The following is a 19,427-nucleotide window of genomic DNA, read 5'->3' as shown; positions in this document are numbered from 1 at the left end:
ATTAGCTTTAATATTCACAATTAGAACTTATGAAATTTATCTTATTTCTAAACCATTTTTAGTAAGAACAGATAATATGAATTTAACATATTTCAAGACAAGAAAAATATCAAGAAATGCAGAGAGAAATGCAGCAAGGCTAATTAGATGGCAATTGGAATTGAACCATTAACAGTTCGAGATCCAACATGTCAAAGGAACGGATAATTCATTACCCGACGCATTAACCAGAGAACTTCATCCAAACTATACTATCCGTAGTAACGGAATAACAAAGGAGATCCTAAGTGATCCAGAAAATGACTGTGAGTCATCCGAACATGCCTCAGAAAGCATGGGGAATATAATTGATGAAATGAGATTTATATTCAAAAACATGAATTATTTTATGACTTTCAGGCATCCGAACATGCCTCAGAAATCATGGGGAATATAAATTAATGAAATGAGATTTATATTCAGAAACATAAATAACTCTTTGAGTAAAATAATCAATTTAAGATTGATTCAATTCTTGCAAAAGAATTTATAAATGCAATGATACGCATAATAAAACTATCTGAATTACTCACGAAAAGAGTTATTTTACTAACCATTATATATATAAATATGTTTTCTTGTGCAGAGTATAATCAAGATGAAGCAACTAAGTCAATTAAAAGAACAATTGATTGAATTGCATGAAGAAATTCAAATTCTTCAACTAAAATAAAGGAATTTGAGTAGAAAAATTCAAAGGACAGAAGAAAAGATGATAACTTCATCATCATCATCCTCACCAAGAACACCAATCAAAATGACAACTCCATTCGACAAAATAATGGAGATAAAAGAGAAACAGTCAGTGATCACAGCCAACACTGACAAAGAAAAAGAAAAGAAAAAAGAACCGGTGGACACAGCCAGCACCGAGAAAAATAAAAAAGAAGAAAGGACGTTTAAAAGTGCCCTTGAAAAGAAAGAAAGAAAGATGGTCAATCTGCGACCACAAAAACCAATTTTTGAAAAACCAAATTTTCCAAAAAAAACTCAAGACTGAATTCTTTGAAACACTAAACTATTTGAGAATAGCCAAACCATCTGCAGAATCTTGGCTACAAACTTGTGACACACAGAGCATATCAAGATCAAGAACACTGCAAGGTGCTCCAGCGCATGAAGTCGCAAGATTCTTTTTAAATGGATTATTAAGTGGATTGGAAGTCAGTCCCAACAATCAAGAAATAGAACTATTTCCATATCAGTTGAGAAATAGTATCATCCAGTTCAAGAAAGCAGTCTTTAAGGACGATCCAGTATTAACATTAAGTATTCACTCAACCCTTCCAGATTGGGATGATAACAAATTCTATCAACCAATGGTATATATTCAATGTCGAAAACAAAAATACAAGTTCTTATTCGAAGGATCAAATGAAGAGAAACCAGTAATGTATATCTCAACACTTCCTGAGATAAGAATAAAGACATTGATTGATATGATCTCAAAGACAGGAAAGATTGATGGAAACTCAAAGGTTAAAATAAATTTTGCAACCAGTAAAATTTTATTAACCACTGGACACAAGGAGACAATCCAAAAGAAAGAACAAGCCATGTTAGCTCAATTCGAAGCTCCAATCTATGAAGCAAGAGTTGACATGACCCGAGAAACCCAACAAATGTTATGTCAAAGACTAAGAACAATGATTTCCACTCACAAATGTGGACATTGCCAACCCATTCAGACAGAAGAAGCAGATGTCAAAGAGGACAAACCAGCTGTCAAAGAAGACAAACCAATAAAGAAATGGTCCGAATGCACCAGTGATTCAAAGAGTGACACAATGTAAAAACAAATGAAATCGTGGACCACACCACATGTTAAAGGAATCCACTCAGATGTAAAATGAGCTGTTTCCATTATGTAGTGTCGGGTGGTCCCCCTCTTTTCTTTTATTTTTAATTATGTATGCGTTTCTCCACGCCTATAAAAGAAGATGTTTTGTGCTGTAAAAGAAGGAGTGAAGTTTTAGTATCTCTCTCTTCTTAAAGTTTCTTACAATCTGGTTCATACAAGACGTATGAAAACTATCAGAAACTAAGAAACATAAAATCAGAAACAAAATAAGTCTTATGGCTAATAACTAAACAAGCAGGGCGTAAGGAGGATAAAGTTGGAAACCAACCATTGAATATTTATGGTTAGAGTAAACCTGGAGATCCATAGAGCAAGTACCAGTTGATCAAGTGATCGTTAAGGGAAAGCAAGGATTTGACCTCTGCTCAAAACCAAGATTCATTCAAACAAGATAACCTTCCTAAACCTCCTGCAGCCCTTAATTCAAAGAAATAGTCAAAATACATTAATCATGTCATCATCCTTTATAAGAAATGGAAGATTGATAATAAAAAACTGGTTCCAAATAGAAGATGATCATGAATATGATACATTTCATGAATATCGTTTAAATACTTCTGATTTAACCATATTTGAATCAATTTATCAACTAAAATTTGTATTAATAACCCATGAATGGAACCAAACTAATATGAAAACATTTATCTGTTATAAATAAATCAGATCTGTAAATCCATGAATTAGATCTGTAAATCTATGAATAAGAAAATTGATAAGAATTTTAAGAATTCCGCAACCTGGTATCAGAGCTTAAATAAAGCAGATTATTAATGCCTGGATTAACTTTAGATATTGAGATTAAAAATTTATCTTAATAAAATAATCTTACTAAAAGATTTACGTCAAATAGATCAATTATGGAATAAAATAAAAGATCTCCAAACCTTTTATTTCAAAAATCATAAAAAAGAACATTTTTAAGCAACTGAAAAATGATAATTCAAATTTCTGAAAACGATGAAATTGAAGACATAACAATATGTTATGAATAAGAACAAACTTTTTTATCGAAATCCGATCAACAAAAACAAAATAATAAAAGTAACAATTTTTACTAAATGGAAAATGTATGAAAATACAAAAAATGAATATCTTTAATTTATATTCTCAAAATATAAATTTTGATATAGAAAATTGTGAAAACAATTTGAAACATCATAAAAATTGTCAATCTTCAATTGATAGTTTCGAAGATTTTCAAAATTTATTAGATCAGATAGTTTCAACAAAAAGGCTTTTAATAGCCTTAAGAAAATTAAGAAGTTCTATCATCTGTTAAAATGACAAAAGTAACAATTCCAAATCAAAACAGTCAGATCGATGAATCTGAAAAAAACCAAGAGTATAATTTGAATATTATATTCAATCAAAGTAAGTTTGCTGAAATACAGAAAACAGGGTTTTCTAATTCAAAAACAAATCTAATAGACCAACCAGGAATACTAAGTAAGATTTCAAATTTTATTAATCCCAGAAAAAATTTAATTTATTATTCGATTCGTACAAAAGAACGATCTTGTAAAATAAATAACGAATCAAGGTCTAATACTCAGAAGTTATTAACAACTCAAGATATTAATACCATCATGGCAAAAGCCAGTGAAAAAGAACGATCTGAACTAAAATATGTTCATATCGGAGGAATTGAAATAATAATATCAGCTCACTACCGAGAAGGAATAGATACACCAATTGAAATAACAGTTCGTGACAAAAGAATACGTAATCTCGAGGATTCTATCCTTGGAAAAATTGAAGGAAATTTATGTTACAAAAAGATGAATTTTGTATTTATCCACAATACAATATATCTCTTTTTGATAAAAACATAAATGATGTTTTAACATTAGATTATTACTTTTATAGAAATAATCTTATGTTAACAGAAAACCATCCGATCAATATAAACTATGTTGTCGGTTTAGCAATAAGTAATAATTCTCAAACAGGAATAATTTCAACAAAACCAACTATTTCTGTTGAAAGAATGTTTGAAAATATTACAAGAATTGAACACCCTCGAAAAGCATTTATTGAAGAAATAAATCCCTATAAAAGATGGAGTTCAGATGACCTCCAAATCACAAAACAGTCTGTACCAAGAAGATCATTATCATTTGCTAGAAATGATGAAGATATTCTTGATAAGATTGGAACCATGAATCAAAATATTCTTAAAATTAAACAAGCTATTGTTAATGAGTCAACCTCATCGCAATGACGTCCTTAATAAAATTAGAAAAAGATCTAGGAGATTTAAAAAATAATATTAATAAGATCAATCTATCAATACAAGAATTAGAGAAGAATTTCAAAGAATATATTGATTTAGCAACGACTAGATTAATAATTGAACAAAAAAGACATAGTAATGAAATATTAAACTATCTTAAGGAAGTTCTTCCAATAGATAAAGGAAAAAGAAAAATGGAAGAAGAACCACCATTCAAAATTGAATCATGGTATAAAAATCCCTTTAGTTATGGCAAACATAAGTATGGAGATGTTTAGTGAAACCGACTCATCTGATTTTGAACAAATAGGAGTAAATACAGAAGAATTATATCATTCACATCAGGACTCATAACAATACAGATATATGAATATTTCAGAATCAGAATCTGAAGATGATTCTAGACCACGATTAAATCTACGAACGAATGTAGAAGGTAGTGGTGGAAGAGATGATGAAGAATTTAAATATAACAGAGACCAATACTCTGGATCTTATAAAGATGTTAGAGATATTCTTAGAGAATCAAAAACATCAGGATTTGTGAAACAGAATATCTTAGATTTAGGTTGTTCAACAGCCAAAAAAAGAAAATCAAAGATAGATCATTGGGCAAATGAACTATCAGTACAAATTCAATTAACACCATTATTAGACAAAAGTGAGAATATTCAAGTTTTAACTCATGGGATGATAAAAATGACACTGGTAGGAGCAGTAAAAACTTGGGCTGAAAACCTAGTAATTACTAATCTACCACAAGGAATGACAGGACATCGATATTTCGAACTATTTGTTGATGTCTTGTACCAAGAATTTTTAGGAGTTTCTAATAATGATGCTAATTTGGTAGCTAAGAATATAGAACAAAATAGAGCAATCTTTATATTAGATAATGTTAAATTATGCAATTTATGTTACTTAGAAGAATTTATTTGTGATTATGAAACAAACTATTATCAATTAATAGATGCTGATAAAAAAGAACATTATAAAGTAAGTATCTTTAATAAGATACCTAATATACCTATACACAGTAAAGATGAATTCTTAATTAGTCCTTATGTTAAAACTTTAGGAGGAGCTATTAAATTCATCAAAGACATAATAACAAAGAAATGTCATGAAGTAACACTAAATAAAAGAATCTCTAAATCCTACAAACAAAACAATAAACTTTATTGTGACAAAATGAAATTCATAGTAAAAAAATACGGTTGCAAAACAAACATGTCACACAAATATTTAAAACGACAGAAACAGAATAAATTTAATAAACCTTATAAATTTTTTAATAAGAAATTTATTCCCTATAAGAAAAAAAAAATTAAAAAGAATTTCTTCAGAAAACCTTATAAAAAAAAATTTTATAAAAAATTTGATAACAAAAAACCACCTTGCCAAAGGGTAAAGGAAAGAATTGCACATGTTGGTTGTGCAACGAAGAAGTACATTATGCGAATGAATGTCCAAAACGAAACGAAAAGAAAAATAAAATTAAACTTCTTGAAGAAATATATACTATTGGATTCTATCCCGTAGAAAAAATTGAATTTTCATCCGACGATGAAAATATTTATTATCTTGATGAATCAAGTGAATCAGATTTTGAATTCGATTCCACATTTGATAATTCAAGAAATAATAATGATTAAAATAACAACAAGGGCATTTTCGGAAAGACAAATATAGGGAGTAAATTGAAAGTTATGTTTGATTTAGGGAGTTATCTACAAGTTGCCCTTTTTCTTTTCTTTTTTTATTTTTTTTTTCTTGAATACACGTTACTGTATTATATTATAATATATATATATATATATATATATATATATATATCAAAATTGATTACACTACCCACCAAATCGTGAAAATCCCATAAGACTCTTGTTATTTTGATATTTTTCCCCAGAAAATAAATAAATAAATAAATAATATAAAAAGAAAATTCACGTGAGATAGTCTAAACGGATCAATTTTATGAGACGGATCTCTAACTTGAGTCTTTTATGAAAAAATATTATTTTTTATATCAAAAGTATTACTTTTTATTGTAAATATATATATATATGTAGGATTGACGATAAAGATCTGTGAGATCGTCTCACAAAAAACTTATTTTTACTTAATGTTCTCGAAGAAATAGATAAAATTAACGATATTATTGATTTTATATATACACACGATGGTGAAAATGGAAAGTTACGGGTTAACACAGTAACTTGTAAGTCATATTAGTCACCTATATTGTTTGTTAGCCAAGTAAACTATATTACACAAACTTTATACGACTGACTTGTCCAATTAATAATTAACTAGGTGTTGATTGAGAGAGTTGAACACATTAATATTGAAAAGTGTTCACATGCTTCACCAACTCAAATACCAATAAAAGATGACAATACAATCTCTTTTTTTTTTTTAGAGAGGTGGAAGGTTCTAATATTCTTCCCCAAAACTTAAAATTGAATCCATTATGATGTTCATCCTATAAAAGGAAAACAAATCTATTATAATTTATTTAATTAAAATCATGGAGAATTGGCCTTTAATTTAAATCAGTCATTTAAAAAAATTAATATAACGGTGAAGCAATAAATGTTTTAAAAAATAATTTATTAAAAAAATATGAAATTTTCAATTTTATTCACCTATAAATTATAAATTCATTTCTTAAGATTAAAAAAATGGCAGCAGTATTGGAAAATATCGGGAATTAATTACTAATATTTTTTAATGGAAATTTGCTCATTGGACCTCGAACAGTAGGCTGACTTGTCGGTACTGCATGATAATTGATACATGTGAATGTGATTTATATCTTATATTAAATAATTTCTTTTGGTTGACAAGTTGAGTGTGATTATGACGTTCAATTTGTGGGGAAAGTTTCAAAATGAATGGCACTTAATTTTCAATTTTCAACTTTCAAGTTAATTAAACGAACCAAATGCAGGCTGGTTCATTACAAGTACAAATTCGCCAATTATGGTGATGAGAAGGAGAAAAAAAGGACGGAGTGTTTATACTTCGATGTAACAACGATTTTGATCATATTGAATATGTGTTTTTTAGAATGTTAGTTTTTTTTCCCTCAAAACATTGATGTTGTATTGGATATCGTTGGCTTGTCTTTTGTCATTGTGATCGATGCCTATTATGCATTGTTGATGTGACACAAAATATTGCTTTCGAGACCTGACCTCGATCATTATTCATTATTAATGTGATAAACGTCGTCACATCGGTATTTCCAAAGCAAAGAAAATAAAATTACGAAAGTAGCTAAGTTATTTCATATTTGAATAAGAATGAAATTTGACTAGTTACATGACCAAATCACATTTAGATTATCATGCCAAATTTGTTATTTTCCCAAACATCTAACTTGTTTGCAATTTTTTTTATGATGTGAATACAATTCTTATTAAGTTAATTCAAATCATATACTTTTATTTTAAAAAAAATTATTGATCAAGATTATACAATTAAATTTCGGAAATTCAAAATGTAGCAACCATGAACTGAAACAACTGATGATAGGGGCTTGATTTTTGTTCATTTAGCCTAAGTTTTAAGTTAATTAATAGCATATATATTAAAATCCTGTTGTATAAGAAAAACTAATATAATAATTGTGTACTCGAGTTTATCTAACAGTATGTCAAACTAAACAAAAAATATATTTAGTTTTAATTAATTATAAAAAGAAAAATATAGTGGGGACTTTTTCATTTTTATTCACCTATCATTTATTTTTATCAAAAAAATTAAGTTAAAAATCTTTCCATGGAGGTCGTGCAGGTGCTTCACCAAAGAAGAAACCAATGTACATGTATATAAGTTTATAGTAGACAGTGTTCTAAAAAATTTGATTAAACCTCGTTTAATCTCGTTTAAGCTTGAAACTTTTCCAAAAAGCCTCGTTTCGGCTAAAAACGGTAAAAAAATTCGTTTCGGCTAAAAACGATAAAAAACGGTCAAACACATGTTGATCATATTAAGTTTTATTAAATACGTTTAAGTGCAATTTTTTAAAATACCAAAATTGATTAATAACAAAGAACATGAAAGTAATGCTAGCAATGTAAAAAATGTACAATCTTGGATAGTTAAGTGTAGCAATGATGAGTATATGCAGTACATATTGAAGAATATTAATACTAATATTTTAAAGTAGTCTAGTTAAATTGAATTTGTATTTGATGACAATTGATATAAAATGAATGATAGAATAAATTGAATTAGACTTTGGCAAAAAATCAATGCATTCTAGTTAAAATTATTAATATTTAGTCATTATTTAATCAATTAATTTGTGTTACATATTTAAAATTTTACGTTTAAGCTTGTATTAATACCACATACGCTTGCTTACTTTCACACTTCGATGCTCTTTGCGCTTTTTAAAACATATTATTAATTGATAATGAGCTTATTTTTATTATATTATTTTATACATATGTAAGAAACTATTAATTAATATAATTTTAATACTTTTATGTTTTTAAGAACTTGAAATTTATTCGTTTAATATTAAATTTATGGTAATTTTATCATTTTACTTATTATTTGAATTAATATAATTAAAATTTTAATAAAAGTTGAAAACGTTTTTTTGCGTTTAAACTCGTAGTAATCTCGTTTAAACTTGAAAAACTTGAAACTTGACCTTCACGTTTCGGCGCGTTTCGCATTTTTTAGAACCTTGGTAGTAGGTTTGGAGAGAGAAAATTGAAATTTTAAAATTTATTAAAACAAGATTTTTTTCTAAAACTAGAAAACGACAGTGATGGTCCTGGTGAAAATAGTATATCGTGTGGTAGGAATTAATTAGTATTACGGTAATGTGTTAATATAATATTTTTCTTATTTACTTTACAGAGTTTGTACAATCGTGGTGATAAGATCGGTTTGAGAGTGTAGAGAGGGGGATAAATATACTTCAAGGCTTTTAATCAAGCTAATTAACTTCGAATTTAATCGGTTTAGTGATTAAATTTTTGTCTTATCTTGTCGTCTATACAGAGTGACAAACAAATGATTGTGTTAAAATATGTCAAAGTGCGGATTATGAACGTTCAATTCAAATATGTATGCAAAACTGAAAAAATGCAGGTAAAATGATAAAGACACAGAGAGATTTTTATGAAAGTTCGGAGATTTCAACAACTCCTACTCACCCCTTCTTCCTCCTCAGAATAATAGCACTAGAAGCAATGGCGGAGCCAGAATTTCAAATCTACCCAAGCTAAAAAAAATTTTAACGAAAACCAAAATTATCCATATCAATTAATAAGTAGGGCTGGGATACCGAGTCAAAATACCGACTTTTCGTGATACCGTACCGAAATTTTTTCGATATATTGACATTTTTTTGGTATATCGAAATTTTTTTCGGTATCTATACGGTATCACTATGGATTTTTTCCATACCAAAATTTCAGAATTTTGATATCGGTATCGGTATGAATTTTTTTCATACCAATATTATTGATACGGTATACCGAAAACCCACCCCTATTAATAAGATACTTATTCATTGTTTCCCGCTTTTATTTATGTTTTACTCATTTTTCATTTTTTCCCTCTTTAATTTCCAAATGTTTGGTTATTCTGTTTTCTCTTCTCTTCATTTTTTTTTCCCTTCCGTTCATTTTTTTAAAAAAATATATACAAGGTTCGATTTTCTTAATCTTTAACATGTCCAATTTTTCATTGTTTGGCTATCGAATTTTTAATTTTTTTAACTTTTAATTATATTTAGGAAAAAATGATACGTTAAAAATTTAATATCATCCATATAAAGTGAAATTTTTTATTATAATATGTATTCTTATTTAATGTAGGCATCACTTGATATTCCTAATATTCTCTTGAAGTCATGAACTTCAATAGAGATGCATCTAATACATATTTTTGATTAATTATCTTTATATTTTAAGTTTTAATAATGTTAGTTGAAATAAAAGAAAGAACATTGTATAAAAAAGGGGGGGAAAAAGAAATAAACAACCCAAAAATAGAAAAAGAAAGAATTAAAAAAGGCCAAACGAGGGGGAACCCGAAAAATGGAAATTTTTTTTTAAAAATATAACATTTATATATATATATATATATATATATATATATATATAAATTTTCAGCTGCCCAACCAATGATGCCTAACTCATCCCCGACAACTAAAACCGGTAGTGGGTTTTAGTGATACAAATTTTTTTTTAAAAAAACAACTAAAACCCAGTAGCGAGTTTTAGTGGTCGGGAATGAGTTGGGCAGGAATGGTTGGGCAGCTGAAAATTACTATATATATATATATATATATATATATATATAAAGAAATTTGTGATGTGGGAGTAAAACAATACCGTCCCACATTATGATGAGTGATGGTTCCATTCTCTCGACCGAGTAGGCTGTTTAATTTTTTCAAAACTTTACAATGGGCTCTTTAATTTTTAAATTGGATACTGGGCTAATTTGAAATTAGCACAAAACTAATACACATTTTTTTAAAAAAACATATTGGGCCACCCGGGCTACAGCCCAGGTGGTCCCATATGTAACTCCGTCCTTGACTGGAAAACTTTGAATTTTACAACCAATTTGCAAAACTCCACTCCAAGACTATGACTTATACACAATTGTCTGAAAGAGTGGGTGTCCGGTGAGCCAACTTGTGGCTAAGAGCTTTTATGACTCTATGTATAAATAATTTTTTGTTTAATATAATTTACACTTTTATAATGACATTTACTTTATATTTTATCATATTATTATGTTGTGACATACTATAAGATGTTTAGATGAAGACCTTGAATATACTATAGTGTATGTAAGATGTGGTGGCACATGGGGATGGCTATCATGAAACACATCTTATAGTCACTGTATATTCTAAACAGTTCCTAGTCGATTGAGCCGTCCGTTAATAAGGATAAGGATCGCTCGAGATTGAGACTAGCATTTGCGATGCCGAGTACCACGTTTCATTGGTATGGAACATAGAGATGTTCAAAGCATGCAAATGGATATTCATACGATGAATGATCGAACTACCCTATCCGGACTTTCCAAGTGGTTATCACTTATCGAGTGGATAAAGTCCGCGGTTTTGGTTGTACACCATTAGTCCTTACTACTTGAAACATCATTGAGACTCTATATGCTAGTACTGTACTTTGACTCATTTACCGACTCTATTGGGGTCATCAGGTGTCGGGATTGGGTACAGTTACGACACATATAGGAGTCGATGCTTTGTTGTCAAGGATTCACCACATACTTGCTAGTATGGATATCCTATGCAATCTGAGGAGATATTAGTGTGACGAATCTCTGGCCAGAGTACATGATGTGTTTTATGAAATGGTTTCTTAGTAGCACATGCGATGTCACTATTTGATCTTCAAGATGCATTGCATAGTTATCGAATCTCGAACGACTCTCGATTTACCAATAGTTGTTGATTCGATCGGGATATATGGATGAAGGGACCGTACTGTACGCTAACCAAAATCTATTGGTTCTTGCAGGCACTATCAGTGATACCTAGGGAATCATGGGGCGATGTTGCTAGACGCTCTTACCATGATTCGATGGGTAAGTCGGAAATTGTTGTTCCGAGTCACAAGGAGTTGTGAGCCCACGACTAGCTATATCCCTGAACCATTGAGGATCACACAAGTAATGGATTTCTAATTCCCGTTGAGATAGTTAAATTTAAAGAGTTAAATTTAATGAACAAAGAAGTAGGACTTCTTATATCAGAGTAGAAGAGTAAGATTTCCTAAAATGACATAGGGATGGGCATTTTTGAAAATCACTGAATTCGGATTCAGAAAATTTATCTTGACTTTTAAAAGATGCAGAAATGGTTTCTGTGCACATTGGTGAAATTGGTTTATCAATCTGAGTCACGATGAATTTTATATTAATTTCTGAATATGCAGGCTTTGCTCTTCAGGCTTTAACTTATGACTAATGGGCCCTAAGCTGTTAGCAGCCCACATTATAAATAAGTTATTGCAGTGCAGAAATTAAAAACAAGTATCATAATTTTCGAACACTAGGGTTTTGAGACCTAGAGTGGCCGCCCCCCTCTCTGTGTTTTTCTCTCTGAAATCCAGTCTGTGAATTTCGAATTTGCAGTCTGGTTTAACGGATCAAATTCGTTAATTCTCTTCGTAGAAACTTCTGATAGATTTTCTAGTGCAATCTATCAGAGGGATTCGAATTCTGTTCGTGGACCTGATTGAAGAATTGTTCGTCCATCAGTTCTTGGGATATACAACAAGAGCAGAGTTATCTGTTGGTGTCCATAATCTCGTTTCGAGATTCAAGGTAAAAATTTAATTGTTATTTAATTTTTACACGCACAATTTAATCGTAAAGTTTTGATACCCATGATATGGAATCGTTCCATATAAAATTTTAAAACTTTCGCTGCACCGGGTATCAATTCTGATTGATCTGAACACCGTTTTCCAACAATGGTATCAGAGACAGGTTGCTCAGATCAAGCGATTAAATTAATCGATTGTACAAAAATTTTTAAGCCTTGTTTTTTTTTTGAAACAAAAGGATTTTAAAAAAAAAAATTTAAAATTAATGGGCAAACCCGGGGCAGCAAACGTCGCTGCCCAATCGCTGCCCAGGGCAGCGATCGTCGCTGCCCAAGGCCCGGCCCGACCCCCTTTTGGGGCGCGGGCTGCCCGAGATCGTCCCGGGCGGCCCGGGAAAATTAATTTTTATTTTTAATTAAAATTTTAATATGTTAAAATTCTACTTTTGGTCCTATCGAAAATTGTTTTTGATTGGTCCACGAGGCGTCGGATCGAATTGTTCGAGTCCGAAAATTTTAAAATTGATTTTTAGATAAATTTGAATTTTTGGAAAATTTATAGATTTTATCCGTTAAATCAGATTTTATGAAATTAATTATTTTTGGTACAATTGATGATAAGATATGATCTTATGGAAATATTGAGTAAAATATGATTTTATGTATAAAATTGGATTTTATATGTAAAATATGATTTTATTTGATAAAAAGGTAAAATATGATTTTGTATGTAAAATAAGATTTTATATATGGAATATGATTTTATCCTTTTTAATTTAATTTCCATTGCATGTTATCCAATAATTTAATTTTGAATTAAATATTATTGGATAAGGATGATCGATTACCATGACCAATTTTGTAGGTGTATGTTAGGGAATTTACATTTGTTTTTATTGTTGTTGGATTTATTAATGGGCCTGGTTTATGGCCCAATATGAATTGTCATATGTAATAAAAGTGGGTCTGGTTTATGGCCCGTTCCCACCCCTTAAAATGTATCCCCTACTTGTCATAGTTATTTATTGTAAATACATTATACTTAGTGGGAGATGAAGATTTGAAGACGAAGGTGGGCCCAGCAGACAATAAAGACTGAAGAAATGTAAATTGGAAGCACAATGTAATAGGATTGCATTGCATACTTGCATATCACCTAGGATTGGACTTAGACTCGTGATTGGCAACCACGGGTCGATTAGTAATGAAATCGATCATCCTAAAATATAATATATGATATTATCGTTGTATGCATGTTTAGACTAAATTGTATGAATCCCGCAAGCATACAAATTTTAAATGATAAGACAAATTTTCAAAATTAAAATCCCTCATTTTAAATATGATTTAAAATTGATATCAAGATAAATAAAGGAAATTTAAATATTGTTTAAATGTTCCTACCTTCCATCAACGATCAATGTATGAGATGCTACCCGCGGATACGGTCCGGCTCATATTATTGGGGGGGCCCGTTCGTCGGAAAGCTGTACATTGGATCGACACATGTTGTAAGTTGGATGGAACTCCCATGGGATTGGCTCATATTATTGGGGATCCACATGGCGACCATCCATCACAACTTGATATTGATGGGTCATCTTGACATGTCACAATAAACGGCGTCATATTATTGGGCCCTTATTGGACATGAGGTAAAAACATGGAGGTTGCTTTGGAAGCAATTGGGCTCTACCTTTTGAAAATTACGGTTGGCTGATATTATTCGGGACTATAGTTTGTCAATTGGACTCCATGTTCCCACTAAAGAAAATGTTTCTCGTTTTCACTAGAGGGTAGTGAAATCGTTAAAATAGTGGGAGTGAGATTCATAAAATAAATTTCGCCTATTTTATGTCTTAGTAAATTAATTAAACAATCACTGATTATTGTCTGTTTCTTTTCAGTATTTCATTAAGATGATTCGCGCAATCCACTATTCTCTATTCTCGAACAAAATAAACTGACTGGCGCAAACTATACGGAATGGTTTCGTAAGTTGAAGATTGTCTTGACCTCGGAGAAGATGTTCTACGTGTTAAAAAAATATCCTCCGAAGGAAGCACCAGCTGATATAAGTCCGGAAGAGTTGGCCAAACTTGATAAATGGTGGGACCATGATATCAAGGCCAAATGCTAAATGCAAGCTTCGATGTCTGATGAACTCCAGAGGCGATTTGATGATACCGTGAATGCTGCTGACATTCACGTACAACTCAAAGAACTTTTTGGGGCTCAATCGAGAGCTGAAAGGTTCGCTACTGTAAAAGAGTTAATGACGTGTCGCATGCGTGAAGGGACTTCGGTCCGTGATCATGGGGTACGCGTGATTTGGCTCATTCAGAAGTTGGTAACGCTTGATTTGGTATTGGAGTATGAACTCAATGTGGACTTATTACTTCTCTCTCTTCCTTCATCGTTTGACGGTTTTGTGGTGAATTTCAATATGAACAAGATAGAGGCCTCCCTTGAAGAGATGGTCAATATGCTTGTAACTTATGAAGCCACTTTAAAGAAGGATAAACCGGTTCTCTTGGTGGGCTCCTCTTCTTCTGCTAAGAAGGGGCCAAGTACAATGGGTAAGAAACGTTCTGCCCCATCCAAGAAAACCGGACCCGAGAAGAAGAACAAGAAAAAGGCTTCAAACATGGAAAAGTCCAAGGATGTTTGCCATCACTGCAAGAAACCCGGTCATTGGAAACGTAACTGCAAGGAATATCTAGAGCAGTTGCGAACTGCGAAGAGTATGTTTTATATTGAAATAAATGTTTCACATAATACAACTTCTTGGGTATTGGATACCGGATGTGGATCTCACATTTGCAATGATTTGCAGGTGATGACAAGAAGTCGCAAGCTTAGAATGGGTGAGACCCAGCTGAGGCTCGGAAAGGGTTCTAGAGTTGAAGCCAAAGTTGTGGGAGACGTTTATTTAATTTTGCAGAACGATTTTAAGTTACTTTTGAGAGATGTTTTATTTGTTCCAGACTTGATTAAAAACATTATTTCTGTTTCTATGCTTGATAGAGATGGTTTTTCTTGCAATTTTGTGAATGAGATTTGCAATATTTACAAGAATGAATGTTTGATTGGAAATGGACAACTTGAAAACGATCTATATAACTTAAAATTAAAAGACGTTCCAATAAATTATGTTGATAAACCGGTAACAACAAACAAAAGGAAAATCGATAGTCAAAACTCGGCAAACCTTTGGCATGCTAGGCTAGGTCATATTTCATCAAGGAGGATGAACAAGCTAGTGGGAGAGGGCATGTTTGATATGTCTGATATTAACTCTCTACCTACTTGTGAGTCCTGCCTGAAAGGAAAAATGACTAAATCTCCTTTCAAAGGAAAACCTGAGCGTAGTCAAAATCTATTGGATTTGATCCATACGGATGTTTGCGGACCATTTAGTATTGGTACAAAATTTGGTCACACCTACTTCATTACCTTTACTGATGATTATTCTAGGTATGGGTACTTATATTTGATGAAATATAAGTCTGAATCATTTGAAAAGTTCAAAGAATTCAAGGCTGAAGTAGAAAACAAACTAGGTAAGAGGATTAAAGCACTTCGATCAGATCGAGGTGGAGAATACTTGAGTACCGAGTTTTTGAGCTATCTAAAAGAGAATGGGATTCTCTCTCAGTGGACTCCTCCTATGACACCTCAGCTTAATGGTGTTTCGGAGCATCGCAGCAATCGAACTTTGTTGGACATGGTTCGATCCATGATGAGCTTCACTGAGCTCCCACCTTCGTTTTGGGGCTATGCTCTTGAAACGGCGGTATTGTTGTTGAACAACGTTCACACTAAAGCAGTGAACAAAACACCATACGAGTTATGGAATGGCAAAGCTCCTAAGTATTCGTACTTGAGGATTTGGGGATGTCCTGCTTACGTGAAGCAGACAGTGGGAGATAAGTTGGATAGTCGATCCACCTTATGTTATTTTGTAGGGTATCCGAAGAATTCAATCGGATATTATTTCTATCATCCTACTGAAACAAAAGTGTTTGTTTCAAGGAATGCCACCTTCTTGGAGAAGGAGTTCTTATTGGATAAGAAAGGCAAGATGATGGAACTCGAAGAAATTCGAGAAGAACCCAAGATACAAAATAATGATCCTACACCTCAGGAACCATTGATTGACACGCCTATTACTAGAAGATCCGAGAGGACTTCTAGGCCTCCTATTAGATATGGTTTTCTTCTTGAAGGGGATCAAAGTGAACCCGACATTGGATGTGATCCAAGAAACTTCAAGGAAGCAATTTCTGATGCAGATTCGAATTTATGGCTTGAAGCTATGCAGTCGGAAATAGATTCGATGCATATAAACCAAGTTTGGACTTTAGTAGATCCTCCCGATGGAATTGTTCCAATAGGGTGTAAATGGATCTATAAGAGAAAACTTGGGCCTGATGGAAAGGTACTGACCTACAAGGCACGATTGGTGGTAAAAGGTTATACTCAAAGACAAGGAGTTGACTATGATGAAACTTTTTCACCAGTCGCAATGTTCAAGTCCATAATTCTTATTGCCATAGCAGCATGGTATGACTATGAGATATGGCAAATGGATGTGAAAACTGCATTTCTTAATGGAAACATTAAGAAAGAAATCTATATGATGCAGCCCGAGGGATTCACATCCATGGGAAGCGAGCATAAGGTATGCAAGCTTCAGAGATCGATCTATGGTCTCAAACAAGCATCAAGAAGTTGGAACCAGAAATTTGAGGAAACAATAAAGGATTTTGGTTTCATCAAGAACCCGGAGGAACCGTGCGTGTACAAAAAAATAGTTAAGGATGCTGTGACATTCTTAGTACTTTATGTTGATGACATCTTACTCATTGGGAATGATGTAGGGATGTTGCAGTCAACAAAGATATGGTTATCAGGTAGATTCTCGATGAAGGATTTGGGTGAGGCGTCCTATATTCTAGGGATACAGATCTATAGAGATAGATCTAAGAGAATGATAGGACTTACTCAAGCTACCTACATCGACACTATATTGAAAAGGTTTTCAATGGATGAGTCCAAGAGAGGACATCTACCTATGTGTCATGGAGTCTCTCTATCCAAGTCTATGTGTCCCAAGACTGACGAAGAGATAGAGAAAATGACACACATACCATATGCATCAGCCATAGGGAGTATCATGTATGGGATGATATCCACCAGACCGGATGTGGAATTTGCTCTGAGTGTCACGAGCAGATATCAAGCCAATCCCGGTCAAATGCATTGGAAAGCCGTGAAGGACATTCTTAAGTACTTACGAAGGACTAAGAATATGTTCATGGTATATGGAGGAAGAGAATTGAGATTGGAAGGCTACACCGACTCTAGCTTCCAAAGTGACGTGGATGACTCGAAGTCAACCTCTGGATTTGTGTTCATGCTCAATGGCGGTGCTGTCTCTTGGAAGAGTTCCAAGCAGGACACCACAGCGGATTCCACCACTGAGGCAGAATACATTGCGGCATCAGCTGCTGCTAAAGAGGCCGTTTGGATGAAGAATTTTGTCCAAAAGTTGGGCGTTATTCCTGAAGCTGTTGGTCCAGTCCCGGTGTACTGTGACAACACGGGTGCCGTTGCTCAGGCAAAGAAACCAAGGTCTCATCAAAGATCCAAACACGTACTGAGGAAATACCACATCATACGGGAGATCGTGGAAAGAGGAGACATCACTGTCGAGAGAGTGGCCTCTGCAGACAATATCGCTGATCCACTTACTAAGCCCTTGCCAGGACCATTATTTGACAAACATCGCGAAGCAATGGGACTACGTAGTATGACTAGTTGGCTTTAGGGCAAGTGGGAGATTGAAAGAGTGGGTGCCCGGTGAGCCAACTTGTGGCTAAGGGCTTTTATGACTCTATGTATAAACAATATTTTGTTTAATATAATTTACACTTTTATAATAACATTTACTTTATCTTTTATCATATTATTATGTTGTGACATACTATAAGATGTTTAGATGAAGACCTTGAATATACTATAGTGTATGTAAGATGTGATGGCACATGGGGATGGCTATCATGAAACACATCTTATAGTCACTGTATATTCTAAACAGTTCCTAGTCGATTGAGCCGTCCGTTAATAAGGATAAGGATCGCTCGAGATTGAGACTAGCATTTGCGATGCCGAGTACCACGTTTCATTGGTATGGAACATAGAGATGTTCAAAGCATGCAAATGGATATTCATACGATGAATGATCGAACTACGCTATCCGGACTTTCCAAGTGGTTATCACTTATCGAGTGGATAAAGTCCGCGGTTTTGGTTGTACACCATTAGTCCTTACTACTTGAAACATCATTGAGACTCTATATGCTAGTACTGTACTTTGACTCGTTTACCGACTCTATTGGGGTCATCAGGTATCGGAATTGGGTATAGTTATGACACATATAGGAGTCGATGTTTTGTTGTCAAGGATTCACCACATACTTGCTAGTGTGGATATCCTATGCAATCTGAGGAGATATTAGTGTGACGAATCTCTGGCCAGAGTACATGATGTGTTTTAAGAAATGGTTTCTTAGTAGCACATGCGATGTCACTATTTGATCTTCAAGATGCATTGCATAGTTATCGAATCTCGAACGACTCTCGATTTACCAATAGTTGTTGATTCGATCGGGATATATGGATGAAGGGACCGTACTGTACGCTAACCAAAATCTATTGGTTCTTGCAGGCACTATCAGTGATACCTAGGGAATCATGGGGCGATGTTGCTAGACGTTCTTACCATGATTCGATGGGTAAGTCGGAAATTGTTGTTCCGAGTCACAAGGAGTTGTGAGCCCACGACTAGCTATATCCCTGAACCATTGAGGGTCACACAAGTAATGGATTTCTAATTCCCGTTGAGATAGTTAAATTTAAAGAGTTAAATTTAATGAACAAAGAAGTAG

The sequence above is a fragment of the Henckelia pumila genome, chromosome 4 (genome assembly GCF_033568475.1).
Source record: "Henckelia pumila isolate YLH828 chromosome 4, ASM3356847v2, whole genome shotgun sequence".
Taxonomy (NCBI): domain Eukaryota; kingdom Viridiplantae; phylum Streptophyta; class Magnoliopsida; order Lamiales; family Gesneriaceae; genus Henckelia; species Henckelia pumila.
The sequence above is the reverse complement of the archived record's forward strand: the minus strand, read 5'-3'. Positions refer to the sequence as shown.